This window comes from Chiroxiphia lanceolata, chromosome 2, assembly GCF_009829145.1.
Source record: "Chiroxiphia lanceolata isolate bChiLan1 chromosome 2, bChiLan1.pri, whole genome shotgun sequence".
In the NCBI taxonomy this organism is placed as follows: Eukaryota; Metazoa; Chordata; class Aves; order Passeriformes; family Pipridae; genus Chiroxiphia; species Chiroxiphia lanceolata.
This window is the reverse complement of record NC_045638.1, coordinates 64637563-64653236: the sequence shown is the minus strand read 5'-3', so window position 1 is coordinate 64653236 and position 15674 is coordinate 64637563. Positions and strand designations below refer to the sequence as shown.

The following is a 15674-nucleotide window of genomic DNA, read 5'->3' as shown; positions in this document are numbered from 1 at the left end:
AGCTCTTGAAGACAGCTAAATATCTTCTATCAAAGAAAGGAGGAATTCACTTGTGGAAAATCCCTCCATGCACAGAGCTCTGGAACTGCACTCCAGCTTCAAGACAAACTCTAGCTTCAAGACACTCTTACTTCAAGACAAACCTGTCAGATCCTGCTAAGGCGTTGCTCAAGTGTGCACAAGGGAGATTCTTCTTTCTCCTGATAGAACTCTCATTTTCATCTGTGCCATTTTAAGATTGCTAAATTCTTGCAGTAAATAGTAAAATGACTACTGGGACTTTACAAAATTCCTAGAAATTCAGGCCATGCAGCTACAGATTTATGCTTTAAAAGTTGTGTTCTTTCCCTTTTTTCTTTAACTACTGTATGTTAAATTAAAAAGTAAGCATAAAGTAAGTTGGTTTGAAAAAAAACCCACAAAACAAATTAACTAAATTTTTAATAGTGTGTGTGATTTTTCTGTTTAAAGTAGTAATAATGAGAATAATCTTTTGGAATTAAAAACTTTCAGTTCTACTATATTTATGCAACTTGAAGAGTTAATTAATTTTCCCTTTCCTTTTGCAGAAAATACAGATGTTAGAGGAAAATAGATTCTTATTAAAAAGTATATCTGCGTAACGGAAGAACAGTACTTCATATTGTATTATATCTTGTATTTTACTTTACAATATTCTTTGCTAAAATAATGACAGTTCTGCTAGATATCAAAACACAGAGGTGATATAACCTGTGTAAAATGAGATATGAAAAAATTCCATAAGATAATTTAGTAATAGAAATATATCCTTTAGAATATTTTTGCCACAAGATAGTAGGTTCAATTACTCTGACTAGTGAGTGAAATCGGAGTGAAAGTAAAGAGCATAGATGAATAATAGTCTTCTATATAATTTTATGAGCTTCTGGGAAAGAATGAATATAATTTGGCAAGCAAAATAGCTTTGGCAATACATAGGAAAATTAGCAGAAAATAAGACTTTATGTTCTGCTTTGCAAACAGCGACTAACAAGTAGATGAATATTAAGTGATTTTCTTATAAATTCTAAAATTAGTGCATGACTTTTTTGCTAACTCAGATGAACGGAATTACCTAAACTATCTAGCTTTAAACATTAGCACAAAGCTTCAGTAAGGACAAAACAAAATTACTGCAGACTGAAATTATCGGGACAGTCAGATTCATTTCAGTATCAAGATTCAGAGTTAGACATAAGACACCTCAACTGTAAGCAAAAGTAGGTAGCACATGTTTTTCAGATCAGTTAAGCAGGTCAGTGAAGAGACAGAAGCCCACTGGCCACAGTCTTCATGATTTCTGACTGTCTGATTTGATGGTCATAATTCTTATATGATAAGCAATAGCAAAATGTGGTGAAAAGTCTAATGGAGAGTTGAACTTAGAAGCAATTTTGCAAAAAAGAAGCACAGGAGGACCATTAATTAAAGACCATAAAGTGTACATTTTGGTATCTGGCATGTGTCAAGAAGTCCCATTATCTATGTTCCTGTAAATAGGAAATCTCTTCCAGAACCCTCCATAACTGCTGCATGTTTAGCAAGGGCTGTCAATCTGATCAATCTGATCTGCACTCACGACCTAAATGCACATTCTGCTTTCAAGTGACCCAAAGTGTTTGTCATTTCTGTCACATCCTAAAATTTTGTTGTGTTTTAGGAAGAGTATTCCTGAATTTAGTGCTCCTACTGAGATTCTCCAAACCATGTTCCAGTCTCTTGGTCCCTGCTTCTCTTCCTCCTCCCCTTGCAGCAGTATGGAGAGGAGAATTGGAGGCACAAAAGGTAAAGAACACAGTTTGAGATAACAATTTATTGGAAGCAGCAATGAGACTATAAAATGAAGAGTAACAGCAACAATACTAATGACAAAGGGTACAGGAAACAAACAATTCACACGGAACCTCTCCATACCCTATACGAACAGTAGACAGTAGCCAACTTCTCCCTCCGCCACACTGTGATGACCTAGAAGCGAGCCCTTCCCCATCCCTGGAAAATGAAGGGAGGTGGCATAGAATAGCCTCCCAGTTCTAGCCGTGCCCCCTCCTGGCTACTGCAAAAATTAACACTGTCCTGGCCGGAGTCAGGACAAATTGCTGTTTCTTTCAGCAGTTAGGAAGGAATCTCTCTGGGAACCACCCAATTCCAGTGAAAGTAATGGATTTACAGGAGAGAAGCAGGACTACCTTCAGCAGACTCACAGGTACAAAAGCAGTACAACTAAAGAGAGCTATTCATCCTCCTTTTCTCCCCCTCTTCCCTATGCCAGTAAGGCATTACATACATTTAAGAATTGCTTTTAATTGTAAAGGTGCTGGTCCATATCAGTTGCTCTGCTATCAATATCTGAGAGTTTAATAATTTGATTTGTGTTAACAAATGTGATAAGACAAACAGTTTTAAACAGAAGTTCAAATTCTGTACATTATGCTTTTTTAAAATAGAAGAAGTCTTAGTTTACTCTTTAGAGTTCTAATGCAGTACAATTTCATTGCCTGGGTCTTCTCCTTCTGCGTTTCTTCTTCACTGGTTTCAAACTGTTCTTTAACTAATTGTACAACTTCACCATTGTTTTCAAATCTATATCCCCAGTTTTCATCAGCTCATGTTCTCAAATTTGCTCTTTCCTTGTCATTTTATGTCTCAACCTGCAATAAGTTATTGAAAGCATAAATGGTACACCTTTTTCTATTGTTATATTCTCTCATAAGCAAAATGTCAATGTCAAGCTCATTTCATAAACAAATTTTTTAGTTTAATTAATATCAGAAACAAAAAATACACTCTTAAAATATCTTCATATCAAAAAACAGGAGGACTTTTTTATCTTTTTAAAACTACATCGACATTAAGCTGAGAGAAAAAGTACATTGCTCCCTAAGCACTAATCAAGATTACTTTGGAGTATATGAAGCAAATAATGGCTGTTGAGCTTTTATTAATGTCAAGAACATTTCTCAGAATCTCTAATTTTATTCAGTGGTGGGTGACTTGACATTAATTGGCGCTGCGGGAATCAGAAGTAATAATTAATATACTGGATTTGTATTTTGATTTGTAGTTTTGCTGTAAAATCTTGAAAAGACAAAAACCTTGGCATAAAATAACCTAACTATAGAAACTTACATTTGTCTGTGATTAAACTGTGCAGTGTGTGAGCTATGTAATTTAATCTGAAAAGAGAGTTTGTTACATCTGAGGAGAAAGAGTTCTGGTTCATTCCAAAGCTATATAGTTTCCTTTCAAAACTATTTACTATGGGGCCCAAAGCTACAGATTTATGTACTTGTAGGAGTATTTTATTAAATAAATAAATATTTATTTATCTGTCCTGTAAAGGCATACTGGCATCTTTATCAAACAAGTCTAAGAGCTTTGGCCACAAAATCTAGGCACCTGAATTGAGAAATCCATCAAAATGGTGCTAGAACTCCAAAGCTAATGGAGCTGATGTTGTGATGTGTGCAACTCAGGTCAATCAGTAAAAATTAATGTATATGGTTAGATTTTAAATGTTACTCTTTTGAGTCTATATATTTTCTAAGTAGCAATGTAAAGAAATGCCCTAAAACCAATAACCAAGTACCTATACAAAGTCTTTTTTATATGTGTCACACCACTCTGTAGAAGGATGGACAACAATTGTATTAGAGACTACTTGAGGACATGTTGTGGGAAATGGCATCTTTGACAGATATTTCTCCCAGCCCTCTGCACACAGCTGTTGTGCAAAACACCAGTATGTCAGAAAACATGTAACAGAATAGGACACAAGAGAAGCCAGGGAATAAAGATCTTACACTCTTCATCAAGCACCATTAGGCTAAAGTTTGGTAAAGCTCTCAAATAAATCAATGCTGCCTGAAATATTCTCCATATTCTGTGACGTCTATCAGAGAGCACCCAGAATGCTTTCAATAGTTGTTGGCCAGGATCAGCCTACCAGGAACTAATCATGTTCTTTTTCCTAAAATGGGGAGCCTGGAAGAGTATCACTATGCATATATGCTCAGGGGCTCACAATGCTTCTTGTATCAATTTATGCAAGTCACTAGCCTCTGCATCCTTTTTCTTTCTTTTCCTTGAGACCAATCTACATCTTCTCCATAGAAGGAGATTGAATGCAGTCTGATAGATGCATCTCAAAATCTTTATACATACCAATTTCTATTTTAGAAATTATAAGAGACAAGAAATAGAAATAGAATTTTCTGTAATTGGACAAAGTCCTATCATTTTCTTACATTTACTGAAGGTAATCATTCTCCAACGGTTTCACTATAAACTGCATGACTAGAATTTCATGATCTAATAGCACTGAAACGGTGCTTTTTCCATATGCAAATATGTATAAAACATTACCACTCACTCTTACAGAATGTAATATGGGAAACAGCTAGTCATGAAGAGCTTCTATAAATGGAAACAGTTATATCAACTTATTTCTAGAAGTTACCACTTCAGGAGAGGACAGAGGAAAATAATTTGAGGGATAGGCTGAGTATATACTTTCCAGTGATTATGGAACTAGCTGGGAAAAATCTGGCTTCCAAGCATTGCTCCAAAAAGTACTTGTAAATTAAGTTTCAGTAGGCAAATACAGAAGCAGTCCTGGGACCAGAGTCTAGAAAGGTAGCACAGCTACATGGAAGAAACAGAGATACTCAGGGTACCTAACAGCAGGATGACACTATTAAAAGAATAAATAAAAGTGTGTTAGTTGTGAACATCTTCACGGAACATTAAATATAGCTTGTCTTTTCTCAGACCAGCACTTCCACTACATACTAAATGCTGTCAGTTCAACTAGGTCGAATCTTCCATTTAGATATGGGGACTTACACAGAAGAGCCCCCAGCTCCTCCGTGCAGGTCAGGAGCAACTGGAAGAGAGATTGGGAGATATTTAGACTGGAGTACTGCCCTGTGCTTACCTATAAACAGAGTGCTCCTAGAGATTGTTAATGTCAAACCATTTTTACTTATTTAATTATTTACTTATTTTAGATTGCAAGCTTTGCTATCTTAGTTTTGTCTGAAGTATCCTTTGAATGCCTTATTCTTATTGACTCTATCCTTAGGTGCTTTACAGGATCATGGGACAGCTTTCATACAAATTAAATGAGTTTGTACCATTTGAATTAATGATAAATTGCAGGCTTTTAAGGCTTCACAAGCCGATTTTCATCCACTATAACTGACTAGTGAAGTTTGATTTCTGTGAGCATTTGAGAAAATTTTCTGCAAGTGGTCTAGTAGTGGGAAGAAATGGTGAAGGAGAGTTTCAGCTTGGATGTTAATAAAAAAAGCTTGTGTCCATTTTGACAGAATTAAACAGATTATTAAAATAAACACAGCAGTGTGGTAAGCTCCATCTCTGAGTATCTTAAAGAAATACCTATTTCCAATGGAAATTGAGTCTATTGATTGGTGAGTGTACTTCACCACACAAAAAGTTTCTGGTAATGGAAATTCTAGCTAATGAGAGATAGTTAAAGAAGTAAAAAAAAAAAAAAAAAAAAAAATTCCCAAGCGTTTTTGAGCCAAAATTTGTGCATGTTTATGTTTGAACAAATGACTGTATATGAAGAAAGGACTTTTTTGCCAGCTGTGCTCTGTGTCCTTCATGAAGACTCTCCTACTCATCTCAAAATGTCTTCTAGCACTGAAATGCACTGTACTGCTGCATTTCTGTTGCTTAAACTTCACTAAAGGACAGTGCAGAATAATAGAAATGTCTGGGTAGGAGATGACCTATGGAGAGAATTTTGTCCTACCCTCTACTGAAAGTAGAGACTTGGGTCAGGGTACTCAGGGCCCTGTGACTGTGGACTATTGCTCTTAAAATGGATGCAACTACTAAGGGATGTGTGACTTATATTAAGGAGCAAGGAAAGCATTTCATTGCAGATATACCATTGATAACATATGTAGCCTACTAAGTTATTAAAGGCCAACTGCTATTAAAAACACCAAAAAGTTATTCATAGTTTGTCCTTTGTAATTTTTTTCAGTTGCAGTTGGACATAATTTGCATTTAAAGTTATGATTTTCTGAAAAAAGTTATCCTAATGAGGTATATTTGAGCATATATGTAGGTGTGTATGCAAATTGTATGTATTATCCCCAAGGGCAAATCCTTGCATTTTTTTCATGTGCATACAAAGTGGAATTAGTTTCTGACATATTTTTTTCTAAGCATAGAATCATAGAAAAGAATCATAGAATCAACTGGGTTGGAAAAGACCTTTGAGATCATCAAGTCCAACCCTTGATCCAACACCACGATGGTTACTAGACCATGGCTCTAAGTGCCACATCCAGTCTCACCTTAAAATACTCCAGGAACAGTAAATCCATCACTTCCCTGGGCAGCCCATTCCAATATCTGATTAGTCTCTCTGTAAAAATTTTCTTCTTAATGTCCAAGATTGTGCCCTCTTGTCCTACTGCTGGTTGCCCAGGAGAAGAGACAGATACCCACCTGGCTACAACCTCCTTTCAGGTAGTTGTAGAGAGTGATGAGGTCTCCCTTGAGCCTCCTCCAGGCTAAACAACCCCAGCTCCCTCAGCCTCTCCTCACAGGACTTGTGCTCCAGTCCTTTCACCAGCCTTGTTGCTCTTCTCTGGACCTGCTCCAACACCTCAGTATCCTTCCTGAACTGAAGGGCCCAGAACTGGACACAGAGCTTCAGATGTGGCCTCACCAGCACTGAGTACAGGGGAAGAATCACTTCCCTGGACCTGTTGGCCCCACTGTTCCTAGTACAGACCAGGATGCCATTGGCCTTCTTGGCCCCTTGGGCACACTGCTGGCTCATGTTCAGCTTCCTGTCAATCCAAACTTTCTGCCCGGTCCCTTTCTGCCTGGCTGCTCTCCAGCCACTCTGTCCCCAACCTGTAGTGCTGCATGGGTTTGTTGTGACCAAAGTGGAGGACCCAGCATCTGGCCTTGTTGAAGCTCATCCCATTGGACTCAGCCCAACTCTCCAGCCTGTCCAGGTCCCTCTGAAGAGCCCTTCTGCTTTCCAGTTGATTGATACTCCTCCCCAACTTGGTGTCATCTGCAAATTTGCTAATGGTACACTCAATCCCCTCATCCAGATCATCAATAAAGATATTAAATAGAACTGGGCCCAACACTGATCCCTGGGGGTATCACTAGTGACTGGTTGCCAACTGGATGCAGCACCATTCACCACCACTCTCTGGGCCCGGCTCTCCAGCCAGTTCTTAACCCAGTAGAGAGTGCCCCTGTCCAAGACATGGGCTGCCAGCTTTTCCAGGAGTGTGCTGTAGGAGACGGTGTCAAAGGCTTTGCTGAAGTCCAGATAGACCACATCCACAGCCTTCCTCTCATCCACCAGGCAGGTCACCTGATCATAAAAGGAGATCAGGTTGGTCAGACAGGACCTGCCCCTCCTAAATCTGTGCTGGCTGGATCTGATCCCTTGTCCATCTTGTAGGTGCTGTGTGATTGCACTTAGGATGATCTGCTCCATAACCTTGTCAGGCACTGAGGTCAGGCTGACGGACCTGTAGTTTCCCAGGTCTTCTTTGCAGCCATTTTTGTGTCTCAGAGTGACATTGACCAACTTCCAATCATCTGGGACCTCCCCAGTGAGCCGGGACTGTTGGTAGATGATGGAGAGCGGCTTGGCGAGCTCTTCTGCCTGCTCCCTCATCACCGTAGGATGGATCCCATCTCGTCCCATAGACTTGTGAGGATCCAAGTGGCTCAGCAGGTTGCTAACTGTTTCCTCCTGGACTACAGGGGGGCTATTCAGCTTCCTGTCTCTGTCTACCAGCTCTGGAGGCCAGTTGTCCCGAGGACAACCTGTCTTACTGTTGAAAACTGAGGCAAAAAAGGTATTAAGTTCCTCAGCCTTTTCCCCATGTTTGGTGATTATGTTCCCCCCCATGTCCAACAAAGAATTGAGGTTTTCTTTACCCCTCCTTTTGCTATTGATGCATCTGTAGAAGCACTTTTTGTTATCCCTAACAGAAGTGGCTAAATTGAGTTCAAATTGTGCCTTTGTCTCTCTAATTTTCTTTCTACATGACCTAACTATATTCCTAAACTCTTCATGAGTAGCCAGCCCTTTTTTCCATAGTCGGTAAGCTCTCTTTTTTCCCCTAATTTCCTTTAAAATGTCCCTGTTCAGAAAGGCTGGTCGTCTTCCCAACAGCTCACCTTTCGGCAGACTGGGACAGCCAGTTCCTGTGCTTTCAAGACTTCCTTCTTGAAGCATGTCCATCCCTCCTGGACCCCTTTGTCTTCAAGGGCTATTTCTCAAAGTACCCTCTGAACCAGTCTTTTGAGTAGGCTAAAATCTGCCCTCTGGAAGTCCAGGGTAGAAGATTTTTTGATGGCACTCTTCGTGTCTCTGAGTATTGAAAACTCTATTATTTCATGGTCATTGTGCCCCAGACAGCCTCCAACCACCACATCTCCCACAAGCCCCTCTCTGTGAACAGCAGGTATAGCAGGGCCCCACCCCTGGTAAGCTCATTTACCAGCTGGAGCAGGAAATTATCCTCTATACACTCTAGAAATCTCCTAGACTGCCTCTTCTTTGCTGTATTGAGTTCCCACCAGACATCCGGCAGGTTCAAGTTGCCCACAACAAGAAGGGCTGGTGATTTTGAGACATCCACCAGCTGCTTGCAGAATAATTCATCACCCCTTCATCCTGGTTGGACGGTCTATAACAGACTCCCAGAAGAATGTCAGCCTTGTTGGCCTTCCCCTTGATTCTGATCCACAGGCACTCCACCTTATCCTTACTGACTTCAAGTCCTATAGAGTCAAGAGACTCTCTAACATATTTATAAGAATATTTTTTCTTTCAATTTAAAAGTAATATTGGAAAATAAAATAATTTGAAAAAACATTGGAAAAGTATGAAGAAAAGTAGTATCATTTTAAAAGTCAGAGTCTATAATGGATATTTTGCAAAAAAGCTACAGAAAAGTATGAAAATGTAGATAAGCTTGTAAAACAAAAATGTTCTCTATTTGATCACTGAATAGAAAGTTAATGTATGTTGTATTACAGTAAAATTCAAAATGCTTGTTATTGCAGGGCAGAAAAACGATGGAATAATCTTCATCTTACTGCAACTGTTATCAGAAGAGTAGCATGTTCCTTTAAAGTTAGAAAACTTACAGACTAATAAATATTGCAATAAGTCTTTTTGCATTCATCTTAGTAGCTTATCAGTCTTTTAAAACCAGTATTAGTTGTAACAGACTACAGGAGTTCATATTTTTAAAGACCTGACTATATTAGGTGAAATCATATGACATCAAAACCTTGAATCATGGACAGCGTTATCCTAAAATGTCTGTCAGATACATTGGTAAAAACACTGAAATAGGAGCATCTAATGCATTAAATAAAAAAAAATTCTGAATTCAGTTGGAAAATGGTCATGATAAAATAGAAATAGAAATTATATTTCTACTTCAAAAATTAACACACAGTTAAGAAACTTTTTTCTGTATATATATCAAAATGAATATACAGAAGGAATGTGGTAATCTAATTCTCAAAACAACTTTAACATTGCTTCCATCTATATGTAAAAACCCCTGCTTTTTTTCTGACAGATGTTTCAGCTCTGAGTTATTAGGAATAGTGGTGTAATTCCTAAAAGTAATCACAACATTTTTCTATGAACTCTTCAGTTGAAAAGTACTGTGTAATGCTAGAAAATTAAATTTCGTAAAGGTGCCTATTTTGACTCAGAAAATATATTCCATCCTTTCTAGACTACAGTTAAAGCCATCCAGTTGACAAGGAGTTATAATCAAATGTGGAAGCACTTTCTTTAAGATTTCACAGATTGAGGCACGGAGACGTTAGGAAAAAAAAGGGGGGGTAAAAATTAAAAATTAATGCTTTCAAGTTTAGTCAATCAAGAGAGAAAATATTCAGGATTCCAGCCCACTTTTGAAAACTTTACCCTCTCTCTCTTTCCCAAATTTTTTCCAGCAAATTCATCTCAGAGTCAGGAATTAATAACTCTAATTCTTCATTGTGGGAGTGAAATTACTCAGCTGGTTGTGACTTTTGGTAATAATCAACCATAAAACTTTCTTAATTATCTGAGTAAGTTGGATTTATCTTTTCCATGATAGAAGCAACACCAAATAGCAAAAAATTATTTCTGACCTATAGAATTTTTGTGCTTCTGAGAGTAAGAATTTCTTTTTGACAACTAGGATTTTAAACTAGTGGGAATTTGATAATTTTCTTCATTATCAGACTGTCATTATGTGATGAGAAGCGTGTTTTTCCTATTCATCCATTTGCAAAAACATATTTAATCATACAGGTATAATACATATTTCAACTGGTTTGAAGAATCCTTGAGGGCCAAGAAAGAAAAGAAAAAGAAATATTTCTAAATAAACATGATTGTGGGAGCCCAAACCCAGCTTTCAGCAAAAGGAAGTTCGGTAAAGTTGAATCACAAACCTCGGAAAACAAGGCTGACAAACATCTCGTTATTCAAGAAATTTGGACCCTTGTCCTGAGACCTGTTGATGTGCAACCCAGAGATACAAACCTGGCTCCAAGAAGAATTAAGAAAGGACTTTTTGAGATGATTCTTAAAACCATGTCTAAACCCCTGTAATCCCTCTATCCCCCATGTAATCCTACTACAAAAAAAATTAACTATTTGGAAATTGCAGTAAAAACTTGTGTAACTCCACAATTAACATAGGTTGTCCCCTTCATTAACATGTCCAGCCCCAGACACCTTTAAAATTGTGTTCTCGTGTTCAATAAAGCATTCCAGTTTCCCCATACTGGAATCGTGTCTAGCTTTGATTTTTCAGACCGCCACTCATGATCTTTCATAAGATGACCATGAACACAAATAAAAATGAGTCCTTGACGTGATCCATCTCCATGAACACTAGGAGAATTAATGACACAGAACAGCTGTCAAACAAACAAGACAGTTTATGTCAGCCAGGAAGCACTGAAAGCTGCTGATGTGAGCAAGACTGAAGAAAAAGCCACAGTGAGCATGTGGTGGGCTTCATTATCAATGTCCTTTAGTTTTCCTCTCTCTGCCCAGCAAAACTCCTCAGTTAGAAGATTTCTGTGTCCTAACAAAACTGAGCATTTCAGTTCAGGAATTCTTTTGCTGCAGAGGATTCACTCTTTGAGGAAAAGACAAATCCACATCGGTGCTCTGGCCACAGTGGAGGATCCTGTCACTTATGTGTATACAAAGCTGTGATAATACGGTCATATTCAGGTTAGCTTTCATAAATGTATGCCTTAGAGACTTGTTCAGCTTCCTTTACAGTCCAAACTTTCCCATCAGTCTTGAATATAAAAATTCCTTAGACCATTTCTCTACCCTTTTAGCAGTAAATCTATCTTAAACACACTGAAATATTAAGACAGTAGGGGTGGGGGTTTTTTTGGTTGCTTGGTTGCTTTCTTTTGTTGTAGTTTTTGTTTGCCTGGCTGGCTGGTGACTTATAAACTGTCATTAAACTGCTTTCTTTTTAATCTCTGGACAACTCTTTTTTTTTTTTTTTCAGGAATAGGATTTCTGTAAAATGTTTGTTTGGGTTTTCCCAGTCTTTCACACTGAAAATGATTTGACCACCCACTAATTCCTTTTATATACTCTCATGCTCTCACTCTATGTCTCCCTGTTGACAATATCTACTGTGCTAGAAATTGTTAGAAAGCTATTAACATTAAATAACTTTCCTGTTTCACTTCAGCTTTTGTATCTCACTGTTTCCATCCCTCTCCACCTGGCTCATCTACCTCTTCATTATTGCCAAAGGCCAGACTGCGAGTATTTCTCAGTACACTTTTTATTTTTTGTCTGTTTTTTAGCTACCACAATGAGGCTTTTTACCCTGATCTGATCCTCTGTTGTAGTGTAATGGTGAGGTGCAATGACAGAAGAATTCTGCAGCTGGTCTCTTGTTCAAAAGAAGCAAAACCAACATCTTCAGGGCTCTATGACAATTTGAAGAACAATGCCTATCATAGCCAGAGATTACAGACTGCAGATGTCCAACTTCAACAGATGGAATCCAGCAATCTACCACCCTCTGTTAGCACCAGTTCAACATTAAAAAAAAATGAAAACAAATAAACCAAAAATATTGTTGTAGTAGCCTTTGTTAGTTGTTCCTTCGCATGTGTAGACTTAAAACAGGTTATAAAGAGTGATCTTTAAATATCAACCATGCTAATTTAAAACATTCTATACATGTGAAATAAAAGTACCAGTAAGTAAGTACTTGAAGTTTGGCAGAAAGCTTAGCCAGAGTTCTCCATTATTTTTGCTGCTGTAAATCCATTGTCTATCCAGAATCTATTTCAATCTTTCTTTTTACATTTGTCTTCAGTAGTTTTAACTCATTTAGGAGATACTATGGAAGTTTTGCTCCAAATTTACTGCAAATAGAAAATAAATTACTGGCTAAACTAAGTAGTAATGTGTGTCAAGCTGAGCAAGCAGATGGCACTGTTTTCATTCTTACTCATTTATTTTGAAGTATTATGTTAAATATTTATTAGAAAAAATATTCTCTGAATTACTGAGGATAAAATATAGCAATCAAACATTTTAGGAAGAAATTTATAATTATAGAGCAGCATTCTAATATGTATACAAAAAATGTTGTTTCAAAAAAAACAAAAATCCGTAAATATTTGAAAAATGTCCTTATGTAAAAGACAAAACTGTAGGCTTAAAGTACAACTTTTCTGCTAAATGGTGAATTAAAATGCAGAATGCCACTCTCATATGTGTTTTCAGTTAAATAAAATTTCATGTAAAAGTCAGAGCTGCTGTACTAAGAAAGTAATATTCTACAGTATATGAAATCTTCATTCATTCAATCTGTCGTTTCCTAAGTGACACTGATTGATTACTATATATAACCATAGAAAGCTTGCTAGCAACGGAGCACTGAGCATCCCAGCTAATAAAATGTGTTCCTTAAATTGACAAAAAATCCTTCCAGATAGAAGCATCATAAGGAAAAGACAGTGAAAACAAAAAATACGTCTCATCAGCAAACCCAGGTCATATTAGACTCAACAGAGACAATCAAGGACAGTCACACAATCACACCATTGGGTGACAGAAAAATTCCAAAGGTCACTGCAGTCCACTGGTAACTTTTGCTTCTTTAGTTGCACTTCTCCATTGATTATTTTAATGACAAGCCTTTCAATATGCAGAATGTTTCAAATATGTCTTGTATGTGACACAGATCCCACAGACAGATTGTCTTTGTCCACTTGAGTTACCAGTTTTCAGCTTCATTTGAACAAAATCACAGAGAGCTCCCTGCTAAAGATGATTGAACAAGATAGTAAGAAGTAGGCATTTCGCAGAATATCAAAATGTTCAAGTTGAGATTTGTAGGTAACAGGTAATTTAGCAATACCCTTTTAAAATTATGGAATATACTCACCATGACTCTAAAGGATAGAGTCATGTTGGTCATGCTGGTATCCCAGTTTGACAGCATAGCTAGAAGCACTAACAGAGGTTCAACACTACTTCTGAGAAAGTAATAGATACCAATTAGTTTTCCAGTAATTATATAGTCATTGTAGATAATTAGAAATGTGGAAGAAAACTTGTATTCCCACACTGAATTTAGGGGGGGTGTAAATGGGGGAGACCTAGTTGTGTTGTTAATGTGGAAGGAATGGTTCTCCTAGAGGTAAATAACACCTGCATATCTGGTAGTACTTGTCTGTATCATGAACAGGATAGGACTCTTCTGGTTTTTACCTTTAAGAATTACACTTTATATATTTATTTCAGTGCATAATGAGATTTTTGAAAAACTTCTTTTTAATCTATAAGTAAAATATTTGTAATTGGTTTATAATTTATGTCAAGTCAAATTCACACACATACACACACACTGTCATAGGTATAAATCTGTTTTATAATCATGATTTCTTATATGTTTGTTTTTCATTAAAAATTCCTCTTCTTGTTAATGCCCTGTGAGTCATTTGCTGTCCTCTACAGTGATAGTCCTTAACCGTTAAAAAAACTCCCGTAAATTTTCTGCTCATACTCACTTCAGAGGTTTAGATATACAAAACCTCATTTGGTTGTCAGTTCCACTGTAACTGATGTTCTTATTTCCAAAGATCATGCATTGCAACTTTTTACTTTATTATGTCAAAATGGCATTAGACTCTACATTCTGTGCTGATATTAAAGCTGAAAACAGGGCTATTAGTTTCTACTGTAGATTATTAACCATCAATGCATTCCAGTTAAGAAACTTATTTTTCTTTGTTTGATGTTATTTTTCCCAGTGCAACCTGTCTTTCAAACATCTGACAGAGATTTGTTTCTTGATAGTTACTTCCACTAATCTTATCAGCTATCAGAAAAGCCAGGTCCTGCTGCTCTTTGCAGGAAACCTTCTGCACAATTCCAATTATACAATTCCTTGAAATCATCATACATCCAACATGGATGGGCTCTTAAAGTTCAAAATATTACTGCTTTGCCATATTATCTACTATTTCTACATGATTTATATGCAAGAACAATTTCCTTGTAATATTTCCACTACATACCTGTCGTGACGAGGGAAGAGAGAGACGCTCAATATGAGAATCAGCAAGTTTCATTTATTGAACACTGCTAACAGCTTAATATATGCTTTATAATTAGCTCATACATATTGCAAAGCTAAGCTCATTACTGGTTCTTGCTTAAATGTTGATTCCGCCTTTACTCCCTTCTTTTGTTGACACAAGTGGCTCTCAGTTGCTTTTGTTTTGCTAATCACAACATCCTGTTTACAAGCCAACTAGCACGTACACAGACACTGTAGTCTTGCCATGGCCTTGCTATCTCAGATTTTCTCATTGGCCTGGACAAGCTGTGTTCTATACTCTAACAGCTCGTCCATAGCTTTAGCCATATCCATATGTCCTTGTCCTGCTAGCCAATTCTCTACACATACCGTCTTCCTTCCACAGTTCATTAGAAGACTCCTTTCATTATCATGTAGAAAAAAATTTTCCTACTTGAAAGCATTTACTTTCAATGCTCTGTGTATGCAACAAGCTAAGAATAGGTATTTCTGACTTGTGGTTCATTAAGAAAACCATATGTGTGTGCACACATGCGTGTGTGGCAGGGGGTTGTTTGCAGTTTTTTAATATTTTTGCTCACAGGTCATGGAATGGTTCTGAATCAAAAGCTTCCAGTTCACTAGTACTGAAAAGATAGCAGATAAATTTTACTAGCACAAGTTGCTAACACTGTCAACACATGTATAGAATTATTTATAAGAAGCATACCTTATCTATTATTCTGTCACATGTGCCATTGCATTTTCTAGTGCCATTAAGCTAATAAAAAAGTAGTATATTCCGATGTGTTAATAAAACATAAGTATTTAGTTTGTAGTATTGAACTCACTTTCATCTTCAGACATATAGGAAGGAGTACCATTTTATATCTTGAATTATTCTGAAGTGAGGTTCACTTAGATATTTTTAACCCAGTCATCAAAGAGGAATAAACACCTTTAAGAGGACTACTCACACTATCTCACAATAGATAAATATGACCCCCTTTGTGGTTGAGGGAAAGGTCATGTATGTTATTT

The 15674-nt window shown here is 37.2% G+C and overlaps 1 long non-coding RNA gene across 1 annotated transcript; it reads right to left on the bottom strand.

The window, feature by feature from the left end:
• Positions 1-3633: 3633 nt before the first annotated feature.
• Positions 3634-14715, bottom strand: LOC116783443. Its single transcript, XR_004355686.1, has 3 exons — positions 14632-14715; positions 8470-8474; positions 3634-3645 (listed from the first exon to the last, which is right to left on the bottom strand). It is a non-coding gene; the product is annotated as an uncharacterized LOC116783443 (long non-coding RNA).
• Between the last annotated feature and the right edge of the window lie 959 nt (positions 14716-15674).